This window comes from Triticum aestivum, chromosome 2A (assembly GCF_018294505.1).
Source record: "Triticum aestivum cultivar Chinese Spring chromosome 2A, IWGSC CS RefSeq v2.1, whole genome shotgun sequence".
In the NCBI taxonomy this organism is placed as follows: Eukaryota; Viridiplantae; Streptophyta; class Magnoliopsida; order Poales; family Poaceae; genus Triticum; species Triticum aestivum.
The window spans coordinates 619,006,175-619,019,249 of record NC_057797.1 but is presented as its reverse complement, the minus strand read 5'-3'; positions in this window follow the sequence as shown (position 1 = coordinate 619,019,249).

Below are 13,075 nucleotides of genomic sequence, written 5' to 3'. Positions count from 1 at the left end.
CGGTTATGCAACCCAGACATAGTGAGTATGTGCTCACTGACAGAACTGTTTTCCTCCATCTTACAGCTGAAGAATTTGTCGGAGACTTCATATCTCTCGACCCGGGCATGAGCTTGGAAAACCATTTTCAGCTCTTCGAACATCTCATATGCTCCATGTCTCTCAAAACGCTTTTGGAGCCCCGGCTCTAGGCTGTAAAGCATGCCGCACTGAACGAGGGAGTAGTCATCGGAACGTGCCTGCCAAGCGTTCATAACATCTTGTTCTGCAGGGAGAACGGGTGCGTCACCAAGCGGTGCTTGTAGGACATAATCTTTCTTGGCAGCTATGAGGATGATCCTCAGGTTCCGGACCCAGTCCGTATAGTTGCTGCCATCGTCTTTCAGCTTGGTTTTCTCTAGGAACGCGTTGAAGTTGAGGACTACGTTGGCCATTTAATCTACAAGACATATTGTAAAATATTTAGACTAAGTTCATGATAATTAAGTTCAACTAATCAAATTATTAATGAACTCCCACTTAGATTAGACATCCCTCCAGTCATCTAAGTATTACATGATCCGAGTTAACTAGACCGTGTCCGATCATCACGTGAGACGGACTAGTCAACGTCGGTGAACATCTTCATGTTGATCGTATCTTCTATACGACTCATGCTCGACCTTTCGGTCTTCTGTGTTCCGAGGCCATGTCTGTACATGCTAGGCTCGTCAAGTTAACCTAAGTGTTTGCATGTGTAAATCTGTCTTACACCCGTTGTATGTGAACGTCTGAATAAAACACCCGATCATCACGTGGTGTTTTGAAACAGCGAACTGTCGCAACGGTGCACAGTTAGGGGGAACACTTCTTGAATTTATTGTGAGGGATCATCTTATTTACTACCGTCGTTCTAAGTAAACAAGATGCAAAACATGATAAACATCACATGCAATCAAATAATAAACGTGACATGATATGGCCAATATCACATAGCTCCTTTGATCTCCATCTTGGGGCTCCATGATCATCTTGTCACCGGCTTGACACCATGATCTCCATCATCATGATCTCCATCATCGTGTCTCCATGAAGTTGCTCGCCAACTATTACTTCTACTACTATGGCTAACGCGTTTAGCAATAAAGTAAAGTAATTTACATGGCGTTTCTCGATGACACGCAGGTCATAAAAAGAATAAAGACAACTCCTATGGCTCCTGCCGGTTGTCATACTCATTGACATGCAAGTCGTGAATCCTATTACAATAGCATGAACATCTCATACATCACATATAGATCATTCATCATTCATCACAACTTTGGCCATATCATATCACAAACCACTTGCTGCAAAAACAAGTTAGACGTCCTCTAATTGTTGTTGCAAGTTTTACGTGGCTGAATTAGGGTTCTAGCAAGAACGTTTTCTTACCTACGTTAAAGCCACAACGTGATTTGTCAACTTCTATTTACTCTTCATAAGGACCCTGCTCATCGATTCCGCTCCAACTAAAGTGAGAGAGACAGACACCCGCCAGCCACCTTATGCAACTAGTGCATGTTAGTCGGTGGAACCGGTCTCACGTAAGCGTACGTGTAAGGTTGGTCCGGGCCGCTTCATCCCACAATACCGCTGAAGCAAGAAAGGACTAGTAACGGCAAGAAAGTTGACAAATCTACGCCCACAACAAATTGTGTTCTACTCGCGCAAGAAGAACTACGCATAGACCTAGCTCATGATGCCAATGTTGGGGAACGTTGCAGAAAACAAAAATTTTCCTACTCGTTTCACCAAGATCATCTAGGAGTTCATCTAGCAACGAGTGATTAGATGCATCTACATACCTTTGTAGATCGCGCACGGAAGCGTTCAAAAGAACGGTGATGATGTAGTCGTACTCGACGTGATCCAAATCACCGATGACCAGCGCCGAACGGACGGCACCTCCACGTTCAACACACGTACGGGACGGGAGACGTCTCCTCCTTCTTGATCCAGCAAGGGGGGAGGAGAGGTTGATGAAGATCCAGCAGCACGACGGCGTGGTGGTGGATGCAGGGCGTCACAGCAGCAGGGCTTCGCCGAGACTACGAGGGAGAGACGTAACGGGGGGAGATGGAGGCGCCAGGGGCTGGTGTGAAATCCCTCCTCTCCCCGACACTATATATAGGGGTGCCAAGGGGGGGCGCCGGCCCTAGTAGATGAGATCTACTAGGGGGGGGGGGGGCGGCGGCCAAGGGGAGGTTTCCCTCCCCCCCAAGGCACCTAGGGGTGCCTTCCACCACATGGACTCTTCCATGGTGGAAACCCTAGGCGCATGGGCCTATAGGGGCTGGTGCCCTTGGCCCATCTAGGCAAAGGCGCACCCCCTACAGCCCATGTGGCCCCCCGGGACAGGTGGCCCCACCCGGTGGACCCCCGGGACCCTTCCGGTGGTCCCGGTACAATACCGATAACCCCGAAACTTGTCCCGATGCCCGAAATAGCACTTCCTATATATAATTCTTTACCTCCGGACCATTCCAGAACTCCTCGTGACGTCCGGGATCTCATCCGGGACTCCGAACAACATTCGGGTTTCTGCATATACATATCTTCATAACCCTAGCGTCACCGAACCTTAAGTGTGTAGACCCTACGGGTTCGGGAGACAAGCAGACATGACCGAGACGACTCTCCGGTCAATAACCAACAGCGGGATCTGGATACCCATGTTGGCTCCCACATGCTCCACGATGATCTCATCGGATGAACCACGATGTCGAGGATTCAATCAATCCCGTACGCTATTCCCTTTGTCTATCGATATGTTACTTGCCCGAGATTCGATCGTCGGTATCCCAATACCTCGTTCAATCTCGTTACCGGCAAGTCACTTTACTCGTACCGTAATGCATGATCCCGTGACCAGACACTTGGTCACTCTGAGCTCATTATGATGATGCATTACCGAGTGGGCCCAGTGATACCTCTCCGTCATACGGAGTGACAAATCCCAGTCTTGATCCATGTCACCCAACAGACACTTTCGGAGATACCCGTAGTCTACCTTTATAGTCACCCAGTTACGTTGTGATGTTTGGCATACCCAAAGCACTCCTACAGTATCCGGGAGTTACACGATCTCATGGTCTAAGGAAAAGATACTTTGACATTGGAAAACTCTAGCAAACGAACTATACGATCTTGTGCTATGTTTAGGATTGGGTCTTGTCCATCACATCATTCTCCCAATGATGTGATCTCGTTATCAATGACATCCAGTGTCCATAGTCAGGAAACCATGACTATCTGTTGATTAACGAGCTAGTCAACTAGAGGCTCACTAGGGACATGTTAGTGTCTGTTATTCACACATGTATTACGATTTCCGGATAACACAATTATAGCATGAATAAAGACAATTATCATGAACAAGGAAATATAATAATAATGCTTTTATTATTGCCTCTAGGGCATATTTCCAACATATGATGCAACAACAACTAGCACACAAGCAAGCAAGGGATATAACACAATATAAGCTTGCACAAGTAAAGGTAAGAGATAACCAAAAGTGGAGCCGATGGAGACGAGGATGTGTTACCGAAGTTCCTTCCCTTCGAGAGAAAGTACGTCTCTGTTGAAGCGGCGTGGAGGCACAATGCTCCCCAGGAAGCCACTAGGGCCACCATATTCTCCTCACACCATGATTCCACTATTGGTGCCCTTGGAGGTGGCGACCGAACCTTTACAAATAAGGTTGGGGCAATCTCCACAACTTAATCGGAGGCTCCCAACGACACCACGAAGCTTCACCACAATGGAATATGGCTCCGCGGTGACCTCAACCGTCTAGGGTGCTCAAACACCCAAGAGTAATAAGATCCGCAAGGGATTAGTGGGGGGAATCAAATTTCTCTTGGTGGAAGTGTAGATCCGGGCCTTCTCAACCAATCCCTAGAAAATCAACAAGTTTGATTGGCTAGGGAGAGAGATTGGGGAAAATGAAGCTTTGAGCAACAATGGAGCTTGGGGAGGGAAGAGGTAGTCTTCTTGAGGAAGAAGACCCCCTTTATATAGTGGGGGACAAGATCCAACCGTTACCCACCTACTCAACCTACGAGACGCGGTACTACCGCAAGGCGCTATGGTACTACCGCACCTTGATGCGGTACTACCGCTCGTGCGGTAGAAGATAGGTGAGGTCATGTTGCACTAGGCAACGAGCGGTGCTACCGCGCGCCCCTGCAGTACTACTGCAGGGCAGGGCTCAACTGGGCTGGGAAAAAGCACGAACTAAATAAATTTCGTCCGTGACTACTTCCGCTGAGTTTGGGACGTGCGAAAATCTGGCATGGTACTACCGCTCGCAGGGAGCAGTACTACCGCGTAGGGGCGGAAGTAAAAAATTACTTCTGTGCCTACTTCCGCGCGCGCTAGCGTTCTAGGCCAGAGGCAGCGGTACTACCACTCGCGAGGAGCGGTACTGCCGCAAGCCCGGGCGGTACTACCGCATTCCCTTGCGGTACTACTGCTCCCTTGAGCAGTACTACCACACGCCATAGAACCTATAGCACTAGGAGGCCTTCATCTTGCAGCGACAAGGATAAACGGACGGTGCTCTAATGAAGCAAAGGAAAGGTGGTGCAAAGGAACAGATGTGTACGTGATGATTCCACCCTAACCTTTTTGAAGTGGATCCCCTCCTAATAGTACTGCTTTCCTACGACTCAAATCCACCGAAAAGAAACGTAGAGAACCACCATCTTTGATAGGCTCCGAGAGGCGCTGAATGTCTTGTCATCAATCACCAAAACCATAGTGGGAGAAATATGCCCTTACAATCTCCCCCTTTTTGGTGGATAGATGACAATAAGGGATTTGCACATAAGGATATAACATGAACATAAGCAAACCCAACATCTATAAAATATAGACAGGCTCCCCCTAGATGTGTGCACTCTATAGATATGCTTTGGACTACATGGCACACATGCTAGGATCAACACTCCCCCTATATTTTATAGACAAGGCAATCCTTGCAACAATATAAGTGACACTAAGCATGGATGCAAGGTAAAGTAAGTGAGCATGAAGTAAAGGGCACAAGATAATCAAAAGCTCACAATCTACTAAACATACTAGAGAATAAGATAAGCTTGAGGGCATATGTCTCACACCATATGATAGGATAGGTCTCCTTGTCTCACAGGCACACCAACACAAACCAACAAACCGAAGCAACGAAGGTTCAACAAAACGAAAGCAACAAGACACAAGACTCGCAAATCCTACACTCTCTCCCCCTTTGGCATCGAGACACCAAAAAGGCAGAGAGGACACCTACGACACAGGTGGTAGCTCCTACTGATGTGATCACCCATCAATCTCCTCATCTGTCTCAGCAGCAGGAATGGACTGCCCATCTGACTCAGTCCAATGATAGCCTTGCTTCGCCATCCAGGCAGCCTCAGGGGTGATGTTCTTCTCTGACCCGCTTAAGATGTCCTCGCCAAGCTTCCTTAAGATCCTCTTGTCGCGTTGGTGACTCTCCTTCTAGAAACGTGGGCTTTGTACTGTCCCTTGGCCTGCATGCATAACAAAGCCTTCATCTTGGCCTTGAGCTTCTTAGCCCAAGATGGCTCGGTAGATGGAGGTGAATACCCCACAGAACTGTCCTCAGCCTCCTCCTCCTCAAACTCATCCTTATCGCAGCTTTGGCCTCAGCCCGGGTAGTGGTGTTAGCCCACTTGTTCCTCTGACGCAGCTTAATGGGCTCATGGTGAATCCAGTTGGGAGCAAGGAACTCGGAAAGAGATTCTCCCAAGCCTTCGAGATCAAGAGGAACAAGTAAGGTCCATAGATGGGCACCTTATGGAGGAACACAGCAAACTGAAGCTCACTCCACATGATGTGAGAGATATCAAGTGGTTTAGGTTGATGACGACGGGCTTCCTCACACATGAGCATCATGTCCACGAGATAGGAGTGCGCCTTGTCCTTGTCGCCTATGTGAGGAAACGGAGAGTTGCGAAAGATCTGGTGCATGATGTCAAGAAACGAGTACAGCACAAAAGACTTCTTGCCACTGGGGCGGGTCTTCTCAACAAGAAAGGTTGAAGCTTGCTCTTGTTGGCATCCTCGGGGTTGGCATGTGGGCAGGCACCAACGGGAGCATCAAGCCATTCATCACGAACATGCAACAGCTCCATGAAATCCTTCCACTCAACAGTCATCCTCTTCCCATTTTTCATCCAAGTCATGGTCCGCTTCTCATCCGTGTGGAAGTGGACAGAAGCAAAGAATTGAGCCACAAGCTCCGGGTCAAAGTCAAGGTGGAAAGTGATGATCTCCTCAATACCAAACTGCTCCATCAAATCCAGAGGCTCTCTAAAATATGCCTGGTTCTTCTTCAGATGTCCCATGTCAATCCATTGAACTGGGACATAGATGTTCTGCTTGGCCTTGATCACGTCTAGGTAGATGAGATTCTGTTGCTTGGTCCAGAACAAGTCATTTCCCCTTGAGAGCTCTCTAGGCCTGACATAAGGGTTGAGCTTCCTTCGAATCAAAAACTCCGCTTGAGGTATTTCATCCATGCCGATGTTTGGCTCCTTGAACTTGCTAGCTGTGGTCTTAACATAGCGTCGTGGGGCACTGGATCCCTCAGGAGCTTCTTGGTTGCGCAGCCGCTTGGAGCTCATGTCATGGCTGGGATTCGAGCGCCTGGCATTGGAACCGGAGCCACCACCTATGACACACAACACAAACACACGAGAAGAGCGAGAAGGATTATTGCAAAGACCAAGGCCAACACCAAAGGAAACATGTGGAAATGAGATTTGATGGACAAAACAAAGTAATTTGTTACTCAAAGGTAGTACCGGGCCAGGATGCAGACATAAAAAATTACATCTGCTCTAGCCATGGTAGTACTACACCGAGTTGGCACGGTAGTACCACACTTAGAGAAGAAGTAATTTTTTACTTCCGCACGCCAGACGGTAGTATCGCTCCAGAGGAGTGGTAGTACCGCATGGAACAGATCTTCGCAAGATCAGATCTAGAAACATCCGTAAATATAGATCGGTACTACCGTTGATCAAAACTACACTGTCGCACCACACCAAATAGCATATTTACTACACTAGCACTCTCCTAAAATCTCCTCTTGCTAAGATTTAGACAAAAATCACAAGGACTACACATGCATCTCCCAAAACCTAGAAGCACAAAAATGGGGCAAAGAGAGAGGGACTAAGGGAGATACCGGGGTCCATGGAAAGAGGACGAGGTGGGGATTGATCCCACTGGTTGGAATCGAGGAGAGTGGCCAGAGAAGGAGATCCGGCGAGGTCCTCCGGCGCCGTTCTTGGGCAGGAGAGGGAGAGACACAGTGAGGGGAAGAGATGAATGGGTATGGGGGAGTTGGAACTCCCCCTGCCCGCTCTTAACCCCCACGCGCTCGTGACAGTGTGGTAGTACCGCGGGTCATCACGGTAGTACCGCTCTTCCAGTAAAAAAATACTGCCATGGTGGAAGCAGTAGTACCGTGCCGGGGTTGCAGCTGCGCACACACAGATGCCAGCCACCTCCCGCGGTAGTACCTTCGCTAGCCATGGTAGTACCGTACACCCACGGAAGTGCAAGTTTTGAGAAGACATAAAAACACGGCCTTTGCAATGCACACTTCGAGCAACCAGACACGCAAAAGAGCACAAACGACACAACTAAAACACACACAAGGCCAAAACAAAGGCAAAAAGGACAAAGAGGACCAAACATGAACCAAAACCTCTCGAAAGGAGAAGGCGGTGGCCGGAACCACCTATGTTTGAGTCAATTGGGATGGCACCGCAAAGAATTATCCTTGGGCCCATGACCAAAACTCTTCTTTGAAGCATAATTACCATCTACAGGTGAATGTGAAAGAGTTAATCAATTTATGCACAATGGGGGGAGGGAAAGTTCATTGAGAGAACAACACTCCCCCTGTGTCCATGCCTACACCTAAACAAGACATCAAGATGAGTATGGTGGGGTGTGCAAAGGTTCAAGCCACATTGCTCAAATCAATGATATTTAGCTCACGGCTTAACTCGCAAAATCTTGATTCATCCAAGGGCTTCGTGAAAATATCTGCAAGGTTATCATGAGTGTTGACATAGTTGAGCTCGATCTCCCCTCGCTTAATGTGATCCCGGATGAAGTGATACCGAATCTCAATATGCCTCGTCTTGAAGTGTTGCACATGGTTGAGAGAAATCTTGATGGCACTTTTATTGTCACACCAAAGAGACACTTTGTCACAAATGGCACCATAATCCTTTAAAGTTTGCCTCTGTCGGATTTCGGGTTCCGGCAAAACCCTTAAGGTTCGAACACTGGGGTGTGCACAAAGATCTCCCTCTTACCGATCACGCCCTCATATACTTCGCAATCTCTAGGCTAGGCACACGAACTCACAACACACGAGACACAAGATTTATACGGGTTCAGGCCACCGTTGTGGTGTAATACCCTACTCTAGTGTGGTGGTGGTGGATTGCCTCTTGGGCCGAGGATGAACAGTACAAGGGGAAGAACAGCCTCCTGAGGAGAGGTGTTCTTGTGCTAGGTGAACTGGGGGTGTGTGGATCGAAGGTCTCTCCTCTGGTGTAAGGATCAAAAAGATTCTCCCTCCTAACATGGTGGCTAGTCCTATTTATAGAGGCCCTGGTCCTCTTTCCAAATATTGAGCGGGAAGGGATGCCACAACGGCCAATTTGAAAGGGGACAACTAGTACAACTTATCCTGACAAAAGTAGTCTTCGCCTGCCAAAGGCTCTGGTGGTGACGCCGTCTTAGGCTCCACGGTGACCTCCATCTTGCTGTCCTGCTGGTCTTTGTTGGTGTCAAAACCGGCGGATCTCGGGTAGGGGGTCCCGAACTGTGCGTCTAGGATCGATGGTAACAGGAGGCAGGGGACACGATATTTACCCAGGTTCAGGCCCTCTTGATGGAGGTAATACCCTACGTCCTGCTTGATTGATATTGATGATATGAGTATTACAAGAGTTGATCTACCATGAGATCGTAGAGGCTTAAACCCTAGAAGCTAGCCTATGGTATGATTGTTGTCTATTATCTATCGACTAGCCTGGCCTCGGTTTATATAATGCACCAGAGGCCTAGGATGACAAGAGTCCTAGCCGAATACGCTGGTGGGGAGGAGTCCTTTGTCTTGATCACCAAGTCTTGTGGAATCTTCCATATATGCGGCAGCTGTCCGAACCGGCCCATGAGTATACGGCCATGGGGGTCCTCGGTCCAATCTAACAGATCAGGAGATGACATGTTGAGTACCCCCTAGTCCAGGACACCGTCAGTCTTGGTCTCATTGCACCTATATGGAAACCTTTGCCTGATGCCTCAGAACTCCTCGCCTGCACTTGCCCCATTAGCACCAAAGAGGAAACAAGGACACTGTGCACGCTGGCGCCTTCCCGACACTTGCCTGGCCTTGGTCGTCATGGCTCACGTCATGAGAACCTCGCGAGGTTTGCCTCGCCTTGATCTCTCCGCCCCTTGCGAGCCAGCCTGGTGAGGTCGCTCCGGAGGAGGTCTTGCATCGTCCGCCTCGCAAGGCTTGGCCCCTCACAAGGGTCTTGAGTCCTTGCTGGTGATGATGGGCCGTACGGGCCCACTCGCAGAGCCACGCCATGGGCCGCAGGCAGGCAAGTCTGGGGACCCCCGTTCCCAAAACACCGACAGTAGCCCCTGGGCCCAAGGCACGCTTGGGCTTGGCTTCGAGGCGAAGCCAAAGGGCAAGTGCGGAGCGCCGCGGGTCCCATCATCCTGCGGCCTCGGTTGACGTGTGGCGGTTGATTGGGCGTGGGCGTCTCCGCTTCCCCATGCAGCATTGGTGCCCGCCTAGCTAGGCGGCCACCGCGGTCTACACGGTTTCCCTCTCATTGTTGCGGCGCATTCCCCCAATTCTTTCGCTCCCTTGAAGTTCAGCCCCTTCTCCCAATCCGATCTGAGCTCCGCTCTCCCATAGCCATGGCGCCGGATCAGACGGATAAAGGGAAGAAGCCCCTGTCCTCCGCTGAACTACCTCCTGCCATTGAGCCCGCTGTTGGCAGGTCGCTGGTGCTCAACCAAGAGGCCATGGACAAGGTGCGCCCCATGCTCGCCTCTAGCTTCAATGAGTGGGGAGGGACGGTGGATTGGCCTGCGTCTCGAGCTCGTGTCGACCGGACGGCCACCGAGGTCCCGTTCTTCATCGACGCCCATTGGGCTGGCTTGGTTCCTCCTTTCTCCGCCTTCTTCAACGCAGTGCTTGCCCATTATCAGATCCACATGCTGCACCTTGATCCCCAATCCGTGACCCTTCTCGCCGTTTCGCCTTTGTTTACGAGGCCATGGTAGGCATTGCTCCTTCCGTGGCCCTTCTCCGCCACTTCTTCTCGTTGCACCTGATTGATCCCCGGCAGAGCTCAGGATGCCTGAGCTTTTAGGCTGTGGCGGCGACGACTGGCGCAGGGATTGACTTCGAGCTCCCACCATCCATGAGCGAGTTTCGGACACGGTGGGTATTTGTTGATGTCGGAGTGCTCAACCCCCTGCTCTCTTCTGTGTCGGCGCTCGCCATTCCTAACTTCGGTTGGTGCCACCAAAGGCTCGCCGATTCGCGCCTTGTCCCCATCTGGCTCAGGCTGAAGAGGCTCAAAGACCTTGACGTGATTGCACCTATGGTGGCGAAGGAGTTCGTCCGGCACCGAATTGCTCTGCTTCAGCGCCACTCTCGACCGATGTGGGCCTTGTTCAAGAGCAAGGACCACATGAGACTTCAGGAGTCCGGGCTCCCTCTTGAGGCATGGCGAACGGTGCTCGAGGTCCTGACGGGTGTCCCGTTGCCAGACAACATGCCAAGGAAGAGTTGCCTTCTGTACCGCTGCTTGAATAAGGTGACATTCGTGGAGTAGATGCCCTCCTTCGATGAGTGGGGGTTGCGTCCAGTCGGCCTCGTGGGGCCCCGTGAGAACCCCATCATCGTGGTTCCTCTCCCTGCCACCAGCCCCGATCTTGCCCCAAGAGTGGACGCTGGGAGGCAAGTACCGTCGGAGGCCGGGGGCGTGGGTGCCGATGTGTCGATGCTGCCTGAGGATCCCGAGGCATCATCCTCGGGAACCCGTGATCCCCACATTGGGGCGGCAGCCGCAGGGGCGACTCAGTCCGCTGCTTCTGAGGTCGAAGCTCCTGAAGACTCGTCAGGTCGTCGCGAGGCGGAGCCCAATAGCTTCCCCCAGCTTAGCGCTCCTGAGGCGTCTCCTTGGGTGCTACTCCAGTCGCACCCCGCGATGGTCGCCACATCCAACGCTTCGGCTAGCTTCGCGTGGACTTCGAGGAGCTCCGCAAGAGGAAGAGATCCCCAAGCTGCAGTTGTGGCACCTTCGGGCCGTTGAAGCAGAGGAAGTACATCACCATTGATGAGTAAGTACCTTGTCTCTGTCATTCCTTGTGCGCCGCTCCCTTCCTAACAATGGTTCGCCAGGGTTCCTTCCACCAAGGCCGGGGGGCCTCCCGAGGGGCATCCCCCTTGCTTCGTCTCCCCCGCCAGCTTCGAGCGCCCCAAGCCCGCACACCGCCCTTGGCGCGGGGTCCGCCAGAGGAGCGAGCCTGCCAGCGGGGCGCCTTGAGCTCATGCCTTCACCATCTCCCCCTTGCCGCCTTGCTTGGAGCGCGGCCAGTGTGCCAAGGCCCCCTCCTCTGATCGTGGACGGCGGCTGGTTGGCTTCGATCCTGGGGTCTTCTTCTAGCGACGAGTCTCCACTCATCTGGGCCCCTCGCGAGGCTTGGCCGGCAGCCGGGCGGGCGCCAGCCCCTTGCCCCTGCTGAAAGGGGGCAAGCCGCTTCGGGCCCCGTCCACGTCCCCCTCGGTGGAGGACGGAGTCGGTAGCGTGCTTAGATTGGCGCACAAGCGGAGTGTCGTCTGCCACGAGCTCTTTCGGGATGCGATGGGCGCGATGATCCAGCTCGGTGAAGAACTCGTGGACGTCGATGCACGTCTTGTGGCCGAGGGTCTCCGGCTAATGGAGGAGCAACACAAGTTGAAGGTGGCCATCAACCTCGCGCGCCACCAGCGTGAGCTTGATAATGCGAAGGCCGAGGCATCCCTTGTGACCTCGCGCGAGGCCTGCTCCCGAGCCTTGGAAGAAGCTCGGGAAGCTGGCCACCACCGCGAGATAGTAGAGAAATGCTCGCGGGATCTCCAAGCCTAGAGCGCCTCCTTGGAGCAGCAAGTGGAGGCGCGCAAAGCCGTGTTGGCGTCGATGAGGGGGACACCCATCAAAGAGGAAGAGATCCGGAAGCGTGAGGAAGCGTTGGCGTTGGAAGCCATGGAGCGCAGCCTTGAGCTTGAGCGACTAGAGACGAGGGAGCGTCAAGTCGCCCAAGCGGAAGATGTCGTTAGCGCGCGCGAGGCCAGGGCCTGGGAGGAGGTCGATCACCGGGTGGCCGAGGCTCGCGCGGGTCTTGAGGGTAGACTTGACCTGAAGTTGAAGCTCGTAGAGGCTGAGTCTGCAGGTAGGACTGCCGCCCTCAAGTCCAGGTTGGCTGAGGCGGAGCGGCGCGAGGAGGCCGCCGCAGCCGCCCTGGTCTCGGTGCAGGCCGAGCTAGCCTCCGCCCGTGTCGAGCCGCTCTCTCTTCACCAGCGAGTTGTGAATGCCGAGTCCATCATGCGACAGAATAGGGAGGAAGTGCTTCAGCGGCGGACACTGGAGCGCGTGCACGCCCCCATGCTCCAGGGCCTCAGGAACAGGGCCAACATCGCGCTGGGCCACATCTGCAATGAAGATGCCCCTCATCCCCACGTGGACGACTACGCCAGTCACCTCCACTTATTCACCAACGTGATGACGCGCCTGGAGAGTCATTCCGAGAGAGCCAGCCGACTCATTGAAGAGGGGAGCCGCAGCCTACTCGGGCGCGCGTTCTCCCGCGTCTTCAGCTATCTCCAGAACACCTATCCCAGCTTCGACTTCGACGCAGCCATTGCCCCAGTACCGGAGGCCATCCGGGGCGACCTGGCGCGGTGGGTGGAGGACAATGTGGACGCGCTGGTCGAGGC